The sequence below is a fragment of the Pteropus alecto genome, unplaced genomic scaffold (genome assembly GCF_000325575.1).
Source record: "Pteropus alecto unplaced genomic scaffold, ASM32557v1 scaffold134, whole genome shotgun sequence".
Classification (NCBI taxonomy): Eukaryota; Metazoa; Chordata; class Mammalia; order Chiroptera; family Pteropodidae; genus Pteropus; species Pteropus alecto.
The window spans coordinates 8,307,253-8,317,331 of record NW_006436283.1 but is presented as its reverse complement, the minus strand read 5'-3'; the positions used below and the strand labels follow the sequence as shown (position 1 = coordinate 8,317,331).

The following is a 10,079-nucleotide window of genomic DNA, read 5'->3' as shown; positions in this document are numbered from 1 at the left end:
CTGTTGAAATTTTATTCCCTCTCAGCGACATTCCAGGTATGAGATCTTGGACAAGTTATTTTCTCCGTGTGTCGCTTTTATTATCTTGTAAGATGGATGTAAGATTTGATTTGGGTTGTGGTAGGGTTTAAATGAGTTAATGCGCGTAAGGCGTTTATAACCGAAAAAGAGTAAGTTTTCAGTAAATTTTATCCACAATGTTGATGATGAGTCTCTTATGTGGCGTGTGCATTTTAAGATAGCTGATGTGGTGAGGAGACAGTGCATAGATTTTGGAATCTAGTAGAGCTGGTCGACATCTTTTCACGGCCTGTAATTAGCTATGTGACTTTGACCACGTGAAGAAACTCTTCGAGTCTTGTTTTTCTTTTGCTTTCTTAAGAAAAAATTGCTAAATGGAAATAATCTTTTGGAATTTTTTTTCTGTAGAAATGTGTAATATCGCATGTGAAGTAAAGAGGAATAAACCAACAGAAATGAAATTTTGAACATTGTGAGCCATTGGGAATCATAATTTCATATTTGCTTTTCTATCGTCAGCTGATCTGTGCTAGTTAAGTGTATTTTGTCTTTTCGTAAAATCATCTATTTTGGGAATATCACCTTCTGTTCTTAGGTAGTGAGTATGTGGTCACTAAGAAGTTTTACATGCTAACAGGAAATTCTGTGTGTGTGTGTGTGTGTGTGTGTGTGCGCGCGCACGTGCACATATGAAGAGGCACACGCATATAGAAGACCAAACAAGAGGGCAAAGACTTGACATATTTTGTCTACTGGAGCGTATAGGCACAAAGCCTTTTAACAGGTGGTCTAGAAAGAGGGCATGGCATAAGGCTGGGCAGTGAAAAGCTGGTCGTGGTGGTTGGTTTGAGAGCATATCAGCTGCTAGGGGATGCAGTTGGTATGGTTAGAAACCAGGTGTCTATAAACATTATTCTTGGCTTTTATTAGTCAAATGTCCATAACCCAGCATTGGTCCTGTCTGAGATTATTGATGCTTTTCTACAGCTTGTTCCTGTTATACACAATGGCTTTTTGCTTTTTAAAGATATTTAAATAGAACTGTCTCTCTCTGTGAATATGTGTCTTCAAACGGGGTCCTTTTTAGGAAAACAAACTATATATCATTAAGGTAAAGGTGTATGACTTTGGATATACAGTTAAGAGACATTTGGGAAGTCATTAACAAGGCTTTTTTATGAATCGGTTATTGCAGTGTGAGGAATGAAGACTATGACACAAGTTTATGAAGTGTGTGTCATTAAGTGCTGCTTTGATATACTAACTTTTTTTAAAAAAGCCATTTTTTGTGCAGATACAGGGGATGAGTTACTAAGAAGTTTGAATCATAGGATCAATCTGTTATATTTTGATTAATATTGATGTTTTGTTTTTTATTAAAAGCTGTGATTCCGGTCTGATTTTAAAAAATAATTTCTTCTGGTTTGTTTTAGAAGAGTAAATATGTTTATAATTGATTCTATTCCAATGCCCAAGGTTTAGAGAAAATCCTCAGATCACCTTTGTAATATATATTGTGAATGTTTGAATAAAGTAGCCACATTATTCTGCAGTTTCTAACTAGTTAAAGGTTATGTCAATGAGTGGATGAGTACCATGCAAAAGAGGTCATTGAACTCAGCTGTCTTGGCTTTTTTTGTCAACTTTTTTTTTTGATGGTGGTTGTTTTGTTTTGTTTTGTTTTATTATTCTGTCCTCTATTGATTCTACTCCTGAACATAAGTCAGGAGTCAAAGAAGATGTCAGACTCAAGAGGGGGGCGCACGGAGTATCATTTTCCTTCTGATATTGGTTCTCGCTCTCCTAAAACTCTAAATGATTTCCTGTCTTCCTCTGAGAGTCATTCAGGATGAACGGCATCAGTCCCAGGCACCAACAGACACCCATCACCACCTTGACGTGTAAATGTCTCAGTCTCCCTTGGTTCCTTTGCTCTTCGGACCCTCCCATTCTGACGTGTGGCTGTCAGTTAAACTCCCTGTATGTTAACACTTCTCTGAAAACTCCTCCTATATTTTTGCTTTAACACAGGTGCTTCCTAAACTTAAGTGAATGTTTGTTAAAGTACAGGTTGAGGGGCTCTGCTCTCGGAGTTTCTGATTCTGGTGGGGACCTGGAGTCTGCATTTCCATCAAGTTCCCAGGTGATGCTGATGCTGCTGGTTGGAGGGCCACACTTTGAGGACCATTCCTCTAATGGAAACTTGGTCACCCCGTAGGACACTGTTTCCCCTACATTTCTCTCAAATGGTGACTGTCGTTTCATTCAATTTCCAAGTACGATTATAATTAAGATGGTTTTGGTGTTTGCTTTGCTGCTGACAGCTGTTTCATCCTCTTTATCTTCGCTCCTTCTTCAGATACGTTAGGAAGCCATTGGATTATATCGCCTGCAATACCTTTTGTGGGAGTTTCAACCAATCTTCCACTCGCTCCCTCTTCTTCAAAAAATTTTAGCATCTGACCAACTGTCTTTCTCTCTTTTATTATGCTTGCCAACACATGAGTCATGATTGTATCACTATTTATCACCTCATCCACTGTACTATCCTCCTAAGACAACTTAGATTCCAGACCCCGACACTCCATCATCTTCAAGCAAAACCTTCCTATAGTTTCCCTGCACGACACTAGCCCTGGCTAAACCCAACTCTGCCTGTTTTGGGCCTGAACCCAAAAAGACTTAACACAGATGGCAAAACAAAACAAAATAAAAAACACAGAAATGTGCTGCCAGTTTCTACTTTAAATAAATGATGAAAAAAATCTCAAATGGGTTTTAGCACAATTGTAATTCAATTCTCTATTTTGGCAACTATTAACTGGTAGTTGAGAAGGATCCTCAAAATCTCGGACAAGACTGCGTGTTTTGATTCGGGAGTCATACATATCTGAGTCTGAACCTGTCTTTGACTTTTACCAATTAAATGTCCTAGAGCAAGATATCTAGTCTTTTTACAGCTTTGTTGCCTCGTCAAGAAAATGGGAAACATGATAGTTTATATTTATGTTCTTTATGAAGATTCAATAACATAAAGCATATAAAGTATTTAGCATAGTGCCTGGCTACCAGTAAGCACATGGTAAATATTAGCTATTATTATTGTCAGTAATATTATTGAACTTAGAAGCTATGCCTTGCTTTAGCAAGGCAGACACTTCTTCGAAGCATATGGTTAAAGTGTTTACTAATAAAGATCTTTCTATATTTCTAGTTTTTCCAATATTGATTCCTAAAATGATATCTGAGTGAGTGTAGGTGTGTGTTGTCACAGCATGGACCTCATTGGCTATACCGGAGGATTCAGTTACTTTACAACTTGATAGTTCAGGAGAGGCAGTCTATTGGCACAGATATGAGTGTTTTCCCTGGAATAATTAAATGTTTTCCAAGCCCAGCCATGCCCTCTCTCCGACCTTCTAACAAACAGAATGAAATGAAAGTAATTTGGAAGAATCAGCAATGCACCAATAAGTAAGTCTTTCTTTATTAGGTAGTACGTTCTGGTTTCCTGAACAACCATTGAGTGCTTGATTCATGAAATGTAGTCAAATCATTAACAAGAGCGCTGACAACAGGTGCAAGGCTTTGTTTCCAGAATTTCAGTTCATCAGGGAAACAATCCGATTATTTTTAAGACAATTAATAAATGACATCGGAAATGGGGGAAGGAAGGATTTAGGGGCAGTAAGAGTGAACAAAAGTCTGGTATGAATATTTTTAAAAATGTATCAGGAATAAAATAAATTAAGAAAACACTAAAGGACAAACCACAGGAAAAATGACAAAGGGTCACCATTGGGGAATTCCCATTAGAGATGGCAAGAGAAAGATGAGGAGGTAATGGTTAGTGATAATGGCTATGAACTTACTAATGGCTGTTCTCCATCTGTCCCCAATGCCACAGAAACATAAACATCTAATTATAATAGGTTGAATGTCTTGATAAAAGGCCCTTATTTATTCCTTCATACTTTCGGAGAGCAAATATTCCATTTGAGCAAAGGTTATAAAATTGAGATCACTGTGGATAGTTTTGTTAGGCGGCAGGTCTCCTTCTCATCAACAGAATTAAAAAAAAAAAAATTACCAGCTGACAATTTTAGTGAGGTTTAAAACAGTGCCATACTACCATTCGTAGATATAATGTGAAAAATTCCTTCAGTGTACAGATGCCTCCTCTAGTCCCACAACAAAAAAGGGAATAACATACCTAAGAAGTAATAGATGGTGTCATGAGAGAGGAGACAGTGAAGGAACTTCTACGTCAAGAACAAACCGTTTTTAAGGCTACTGCAGAATTAGAGAAATGGTTACCAAGAAATGGAAAGCACTTAAAGAAAATCATTTTCATAATGGCAAGATCATTTTTGTACATATAAATACATTTTTATTTGGTTATAAACATAACGTTCTTCCATTTTTTCAAAGCCCTAAATACATTAAGTCAATATAAAATTATTAAGTAGCAGAGCCATTGGTTTCTTTGGAAGTATGTTTGTATATCATAGTTTTGTTGCAAAACTAACAAGTTAATGTATATAAGTGATTAGAACAATGCCTAGTCTAAAGTGCTCAATAAATGTTATGAATTAAAAATATCATCATCATCTTGTTCATGATCACTATCAGCATATACTGTAAACAGTATATATGTCCTGGCTTATCAGATAAATCAAGCCATTGCCAGCTTTAAAAATATATGTAAATGTATTTTCCCTTAGCTATGATACTTTTAAAATTAAAAAAGAGATTTAAGGTGCTCACTTTGGTAGTACATATACTGAAATCGGAATTATACAGAGATGATTACCATGGCTCCTGCACAAGGATGACGCAAAAAAGAGAGACTTAAGGAGGAACCGGTCTGCCAGATAATAAACCACATCACGGAACCTGTATAGATAATATGATAAATAAGCAGGAAACAAAAAGATACTATCTACAACATTGATACTTAGTATTTTGGGCAATACTTGATGGGATGTCAAATATTTAGAAATATACCAGCAATTGCTTTTAAAGTAAAGTTTCTTGTTGTTTTAATGGTAGTATAGCATAGTTTTAGAAAATTGTACAAATCACAAGTGTGTGGTTTGATGAAATTTTATAAGATAAGGCCATGAAATTACGACCCAGAGCAAAATATGAAACACACCAGCAAGCCATAAATTCCGATTCCTTCTTTATAATTACTTTGACACAAAAATCATCACTATTTTAATTTTCAGCTCACATATTAATTTTGCTTGTTGTTAAAAATCTTATGTACATAAAATTTTGGGGATTGAACATCTTTTCTCAACATTATTATGTTTATATAATTTATTTTATCTTCATCATAAATTTTTCATTTCCATTGGTGTATAATATTCCATCATATAAATAGAATTAATTTAATAATCCATTATATTACTAATGGAGTTTTGGGTTACTTCCAGTTTTTCAATCATACTTTCATATTGGATTATTATTTTATGTACTTACTATATTATAGTATTGTTAATTGTATATTTCTCATTTTTTTCTTTTTTTTCTTCTTTGAATGATCAAATATTTCTTGTTTTCCTCTCCTATTAGCTTCTTAATCATACAACATTTTACTACTTTAATATTAACTTTCTGAGTACAACATGCATCTGTAACTATGAATTAGAGCTCTTATCACTTCCTGGATAATTCACGGACTTTAGAATATGAACTCCATGTGTATCCTCATCCACCTTTTTTCTACTATGTCATATGTTTTTATTTTACACATATTTTAACTCCTACATGGCATTATTGTTATTTAAAGTCTATATATTTAGATTTATCCATATAATTACTCTTCCTTTGTTCTTTATTTCTCAAGTTTAGTGCTTCTAGCTGGGATCATATTCCTTTGAAGAACGCTATTGAAAGAATGCCTTTCATATTTAATATCGAGGGGTAAAAAATTAATTTTAGAATATTAAAGCAATATGCACTCAAATTAATGTTATTTAACTAGCAATAAAATATCAAATTCTACTCTCAAATTAGTAAAAATTTAAAAAGGAGAGGTAAAGAATGAATAGCCATTATTGGTGAAGGTAGAATGAAATATGAAACAGACATTGTTACAGAAAAAAATGTATAAATATATCCTATGAGCATAATAAAAGTTCAATGTAGATACATATAATAAAAATAAGATGGAAAACTATGAACAATAATTAAATAAACCATCTAACTTATACAGTGAAATATTATATTGTCATTATAATAATGGTTATTAATATAATATAAGCACTTAGAGTACAAATCTAAAATTAGTGTTCAATTATATAAAATTTGTAGAAAAAAATTGTCTGAGACATGGAATTGTTTTCTTTGCATGTAAGTAGTATTTTAAAGCTGTATTGTATTTTTGGTTCTTTTAATATTTTACATATTTATTATATAACAAATACGCAGTTTTGTAAGTAGTTTTTTTAATATCAGCATGCCCATTAGCTGGAATAACGTTAAATCTCAATGCTCATATTCAGATGTATGGCAGGACTGTCTCTGAGTTCTCTCAAGGAACATGGTCAGCTAGAGGTTTCTTGTGTCTCTTAATAGATCCATTTTAGCACGCTCGTTTCTCAGAGTCCTTTGGTCCTTTCTTCGGCACGTTTCTGGACTCTCTAGCTCATTTAATATCTGCCATTTCTTGTTCTCTCAAGTCACCAGTGGCCATCACTGCTGCATATTAGAATCAGCTACACCAGCTCCAGAGGCCCTTGCCAAAGCATTCAATCCAGAATCATGGGGGTGCATCATAGCAGACTCTCCCCTCATCGAGTTTATGTTCTGCCTTTCTTCTTCTAGAGCATCCTCCAGTTAGTTTCCAGGCGTGTTCTCTCGATTCCTATCGGTACATAGTAACAGACTCCGTAGCTCAATCCCTATAATCTCCTCCCTTCTTAGCAGGACACACACTTCCCCAGGTGGGCCACGCCTACACCTCACTCTAACTATAGACCTAGTTTCCAGGAAAGTAATGGGGTAGGGAAATCTTGGGATGAGCAAGCGTTGTCTTTCAAGGCATTAGCTCTCTGCATCTCCTTCCGATAAGTGGATGGTTGCAGTCCTCTAGCAAGAGGCAGTGAGCCACCAGTCCACGCGGGCTCTGGGGTTCCGAGTCTGGGGATGCAATGTGCTTGCATACCCATTCCAAATGGTATGTTTCTTCCTTTCAGGGTCCTGATTCTGGCTCAAGAGACCTGGTTAGATGGGCTGGAGTCTCCTTGAAGTTCTCCCTCTCTTACACTGAATTCCTTGACCTGGTCTTCAGCTGAGTCTGCTTCTCAGCTCCAGAAAGTAGGGTCTCTTTAAATAAGGATATGGAGGATTTTTTTGACTTTAATATCATGCCATTGATTGGTAATTGGCTGAACCGAGCTTGACAGTTTTTTCTCTTCAGAGCATCATTAGGATTTAGCGACGTCCAACAAATTTCACAGTCCCTGTAATGATTTGCCCTTCCCCCAACTCCTAAATGATCAAAATATTGCACGAGCCAGTGCAATAGAAACTCATTTCATGTGACTATAAAATATTTTTATTTAAAAAAATATCTTTCATTTCCCAAACGAAAAAAATGAGTGAGAAGAGAGGCATTGCTTTTCTTCTTTTTCGTTTTTGAGATAATTTTGAGATGATTGTGAATATTCTTTGATGTTGCACCAATATTCAACAAGTGGTAATTTCTTAAAGGTTATTTGCAACATAGACTCTGAAATTCCATCAATGAATGTTTTGTGCTCTGTTATATTAACATCCCTTGGTCTACCCAGCACTTCGAATGTGTCTTTTTCTTTTGCATAATTTTGTTCCTTTGTGCATTGATTATTTGGAAAATATTGGTTCACTGAGTTATGCAGATCTTTCAAATATTGACACATTTCATTCCATAATGTAAAAATACTATATATATTAGTATTGCCATCAAAAATCAACAAGCATCTTAACTATTGTTAAGCTGCAAGTTCACAGTGGCCAACAAAGGTTTCAAAATTCCAGTTTTCTCATGAAAGCTCAAATTTCATCACTGGCAGCAAATACTGTCAGTTTAATTCCTTGAACTGACAGGCTCACTTTGTTCATTTTCAAAAAAATTTCTGCCAAATACCGAAGTCTGAATAACCACAGTTGTCTGTCAATTGTTCTTTCAGTAAAAATAGTGTTCCCTGAAAAAAAGAGCTACTTCAGCTCATCACTCAAACAATTGCATAAGCATAAGACAAACACTGTACTTCAGTAGGCAGCATAAGGGTTTTAGGAATGTTTCCTATTTCCTTACACAAAATAATTACAAATATGTGTACCAAAATGCACAAATGTAATAAAATCAATAAATCTTACTACTTCTTCAAAGATGTTCATAAGTAAAACCATCATTTTTACAAACTGCTTATGCACACAGGATTATGACAATGCAAAGGCCCCAAGAGCAATTTAGTATCTCTGCCTTAGCTCACGCTTTACCCACCGTGGCTTTTTCACCATTGGTGAAAGACAAATCTTAACATCTTAGCATTATCATAAAGATGTTTTCATCTCTTGGAGCTCCTGGGGAGGTCTCAAGATGCCCAGGAGTCTGCAAACCAAACTTTGAGAACTGCTATAATCATTCATTCAGTTCTATAATAACGATCTCCCTATTTAATGTATGTAGGAGGCGTGACATACAGAGGTTAATGTCATGGCCAAAGTCACAATGTTGTGCTTAGAGTTAAGAATACGGGATCGCACACTTCAAACTTTAGGACTGTAAAAGAAGTACAAATTAGTAGTTGATAGATGGTCATGGGGATGAGGAGCACAGCATAGGGGGTGCAGTTAGCATTAACATAATGGCTAGGAGGAGAGCCAGGGGAGAGAAGGAGCAATTAGGGGATCACTTTATAAACTATATAAATGTCTAACCAATGTACTATATACTTGAAACTAATAGAATAAAATTTAAAAAAATTTAAAGATGATACATCTCATGTTAAGTGTTGTTGCTACACACACACACACATTAAGGGACATAACACACACCACACACACACACACACACACACACATTAAGGGACATGAGGAAACTCTAATAGGTGTTGGATATGTCTATTACCTTGATTATAGTGATATCACAGGTATTTGGATACGAGTAGCTTTCTAAGTCTTGTTCAAGATCTTCTTGAGTCAAAATGTCTTTCTACTTCTGTGTTCCACAGTGTACCATGGAATGAGGTTCTGTGATTTATCAGCACTTCGTTTTTTAGGTTAAAAGAGATTTGCTCTTTGGAATATATATCGTATGTGTCCTATTAGATTGATTTGTTTGTTTTTTAATCATAGTAGAGTAGCTGTTACTTTCCAGAAACTTAAAATTGGAGAAGAAAAGAATTGTATGGTTTGTTACAAAGCTGTCAGGCTGAATATGAAATAGACATGAGCTTTAAAGTCAGAAAAACTTGATTTTGAACTTCCGATATGCTTTTTACTAGTTAGACGTTTTTAGAGAAGTCACTTTATTTCTCTGAGCCACCAATTTCTCAACTTTATTAATGCATATCCTCAATCTTTAGCACATTGCCCATCATATAACATTGTAGGCAAATACTAGGACATTTGATTTGCCAAGGACGTTTTGGGCGGAAGTAAGCACATTTTAATTTCCTTGCATATTTTGTCTATTTGAGAAAATTTAACGGAAATCCGAGTGATTCTCATAGGTTTTGTCATAGAAATGGACAAAACGATATGGAAACCTACAAATAGAATATATGTTAACTCAAACTTACTTAGCTCTTCTCTCAGATACTTTCTTATTAGAAAAAAAATTATCAATACATTTGAGCGGAGTCTCCTAATCGAGAAATGATATCCCGAATGACCATCTACAGGTTGCAAGTTCTTAATGCAGTCGCCATTTTCTTAAATATTTGTAAGTTAACCTTACTAACCAAGTCCCGTTGGATAAAAGTAGACACAGAGATTTGCTTCCTATTATTTTCTATGACATTTATTCTTATAGAATGACGTTTCTCCCTTCCTCCTCATCC

The 10,079-nt window shown here is 35.3% G+C and overlaps 1 non-coding gene across 1 annotated transcript; it reads left to right on the top strand.

Annotated features, from left to right (window-relative positions):
- The first annotated feature begins 4,780 nt into the window (after nucleotides 1-4,780).
- On the top strand, nucleotides 4,781-4,885 carry LOC112480143. The gene has a single exon (XR_003046497.1). It is a non-coding gene; the product is annotated as a U6 spliceosomal RNA (small nuclear RNA).
- The last annotated feature ends 5,194 nt before the right edge of the window (nucleotides 4,886-10,079 follow it).